This window comes from Myotis davidii, unplaced genomic scaffold (assembly GCF_000327345.1).
Source record: "Myotis davidii unplaced genomic scaffold, ASM32734v1 scaffold57, whole genome shotgun sequence".
NCBI lineage: Eukaryota > Metazoa > Chordata > Mammalia > Chiroptera > Vespertilionidae > Myotis > Myotis davidii.
Window position 1 is genome coordinate 2,416,740 of NW_006289718.1, and position 3,773 is coordinate 2,420,512.

The window sequence follows — 3,773 nt, forward strand, 5'->3', positions numbered from 1 at the left end:
ATTTGCCATTTTTTGATTGGGTTGCTCATCTTTCTTTTGTTAAGTTGTATGCGTTCCCTATAAAAGTTGGAGATTAAACCCTTATCAGTGATAACATTGGCAAATATGTTCTCCCATGCAGTGGGCTTTCTACCATGGCTTTTTTATCCACTCATCTACTGATGGATACTTGGGCTGCTTCCAAATCTTGGCTATTATAAATAACACTGCAATCAACATAGGGGTGCATATATTCTTCAAATCAGTGTTTCTGGCAATATATTCCCAGAAGTAGAATCACTGGGTCATAAGGCAGTTCCATTTGTAATTTTTTGAGGTAACTCCATAGTGGCTGCACCAATCTGCATTCCCAACAACAGTGTACAAGGGCTCCCTTTTCTCCACACCCTCACCAACATTTGTTATTTGTTGATTTATTGATGATAGCCATTCTGACATGTGTGAGGTGATAACTCATTGTGATTTCAACTTGCATTTCTCTGATGATTAGTGATGTTGAGAATCTTTTCTAATGTCTATTGGCCATCTGTATGTCCTCTGGAGAAGTGCCTATTCAGGTCTTTTGTCCATTTATAAATTGGATTGTTTTTTTATGTTGCCTTTTATGAGCTCTTTATAAATTTTGGATATTAACCCCATATCAGATGTTTAGGCAAATATGTTCTCCCATTCAGCGGGTTGTCTTTTCACTTTGTTGATGGTTTCCTCTGCTGTGCAAAAACTTTTTAGTTTGATCTAGTCCCATTAGTTTATTTTTTTCTTTTGTTTCCCTTGCCCAAAGAGATATATCAGAAAAAATACTGAGATTTTACTGCCTAAGTTTTCTTCTAGGATTTTTATGGTTTTGAGTCTAACATTTAAACCATTTTGAGTTTATTCTTGTGTGCAGTGTAAAAAGATGGTCTAATTTCTTTCTTTCGTTTTTGCATGTAACTGTCCAATTTTCCCAACACCATCTATTGAATAGGCTATCTTTAGCCCATTGTATGTTTCTGCCTCCTTTGTCAAATATTGACTGTAAAGCAGTGGGTTTATTTCTGGGCTCTCTATTCTGTCCCATTGATCTACATGTCTGTGTTTATGCCTGCACCATTTTATTTTGTTACACAATTTGTCCCAGCCACTGGGAGCTCTTTCAGTTGGATCTTGTGTCCCTTTGATGCATCAACTTATATGTATATATTTTTAGTACATCCCTACTTCCTGGTGCTACAAGGTGCTCCAAGTTCATCTTGTATATCTCCTGTCCCAGTCTTTGAACCTGACATTTCTCCAAGAAGCCTTAATTCCTTTCCCTGGAGGACAGCATTAAAAATCTGCTCCTTGCTGCTGGGATGTCACTGCTTCTAGGTCCTATCAGCTGGAGGAACAGGGACATATGTATGTGTATGCTAACCTGTGTGTGTACACATATCTATAAAATTGTCCCTATGTAACCACCTATGTCTATATTAGGTTAAACATGAGTTCATACTGAGATCTCCAACTCTATCCATTATTGGATCACTCTAGCCTCCTCCCCTGTTTATCTGTGAATTCTCACTCCAACAGTGAGAAACCTGGGTCCTGCCATTTGCCACCCATTGCTTACTTGCTCAATTCCAGTACACATGTATAGCAATACCCGTGCTAACCTGTATCCCCAAGGAAGCAACCTTATCACCTCGAGTTCAACACTACAAGCAGTTCATGTTCCCTTTGGTGTGAGAGATTCTATTCATTTGCAATGATGCTTAGATCAGCACCATTTTCACCTACTGCCTTCCATATACTATTTGTAATACAGTTGGGTTGTCATATTTTGTATGCCATCCTGGGATCCCCTTTCCATTTATGTATATAATATATATATTATACACACATATATGTATATTTATTGATGACAGCCATTCTGACATGTGTGATATATATATAATTTACAGTATCATACAGAATAGTTTCTCCATCCCCAAATCCATTGCACTTCATCTGTTCAACCCCATCCCCCTAACTACTGGCAACTGCTGATTTGTTTGTTAGCTTTACAGTTTTGCCTTTCCAGAATGTTAATAATTGGAACCACACAATAGGCAGCTTTTGCAGACTGGCATCTTTCATTTAACAATATGCATTTAAGATTCATCCATGTCTTCCACTGACTTGATAGTTTGTTTCTTTTTATCACTGGGTAGTATTCCATTGTTTGGATGAACCAGTTTGTTTATCCATTCACCATTAAAGGACATGCTGGCTGCTCCTAGTTTTGGCAACTACGAATAAAACTGTTATAAAAGTCTCTGCAGATTTTTGTGGGGACATACGTTGCAGCTCATTTGGATAAATACGGAGGAGTACAATTGCTGAGTCATATGGTAAGACTGTTTAGTTTTGTAAGAAACTGCCAAACTGTCTTTCAAAGTGGCTGTACCATTTGCATTCCCATTAGCAATGAATGAATGCTCCCACTACTCTGCATCCGTGCCAGCATTTGGTGGCATCAGTTTTTCTGGATATAGTCATTCTAACAGTTGCATACTGGTATCTCATTGTTGTTCTCTAATGACAAATGATGTTGAGCAGTTTTTCATATACTTATTTGCCATCTGTATATCTTATTTGTTGAGAAGCCTGTTCAGATCTTTTGCTCCCTTTGTATTCTGTTTGCGTGTTTTTATTGTTGACTTTTAATAGTTCTTTTTTGTGTATGTTTTTTATTATAAATTTATTTTTCAATTACAATTGACATAAAATATGTACAACATAGCGACTAGACATTTATATACCTTATAACATGATCACTCCACTAAAGGGTTCTCTCATATTTTATATGTAAGCCCTTTATCAGATATGTGTTCTGCAAATACAAGGTGGGGTAAACATAGGTTTACAGTTGTGAGAAGACAAAACGCAGAGTTTATTTTTGTATTATTACTTATTAATTATTGTAGTATTTTCCATACAAACAACTATAAACCTAATTTTGCCCCATCCTGTATTTTCTTTTAGTCTGTGCCTTGTCTTTTCATTCTCTTAACAGTGTCTTTCACAGAGCAAATATTTTAATTTTAATGGAGTCCAACTTACCAACTTACTTTTTCTTTCACAGACGATGCTATTGGTGTTGTATTTTAAAGCTCATCAACAAAACCAAGGTCACACAGATTTTCTGTTTTCTTCAAGAAATTTTTATTGTTTTCCATTTTACATTTAGGACTGCCATCCATTCCGAGCTAAGTTTTGTTTAAGGTGTAATGTCTGTGTCTAGGTTCATCTTTTCCACATATGGACATTCAGTTGCTCCAGCACCATATGTTGAAAAGTCACCATTTATTTTTTTCATTAGCCCAATATTTCCGTTCAGTTTGTGGAACAGGAGTTCTATGGAAGCAAGCTTTGAGAACTCTGGCCCCAGTCACTGAGGTCTTCTCATAACCTCCATGTATTGTTTTTACTCACCCATCTTTCTGCGTAACCAGATGTTATCAGCTGCTGACTAAAGAGAACTACAAAGATTTTGTTTTGTCTATAGCGCAGGAGAGGAACTGCTGTGTGTGTTTGTGTGTGTGTGTGTGTGTGTGTGCGCGCGCACACACCCACAAAAGACAAAGACAGTAAAGTCCCTCCAGGAGGGAATTTATGGAGGAAGGGGCATTGGTTAGAGAGCGTCGACTTTGGCCTTGAAGATAGAAAACTCTTAAGACAGGAGAGAATCTAGGAGCAAATGTTTTAGACAGAGTTCACCTTTTAGGAAAAGTGTACACACACACACACACACACACACACACACACACACA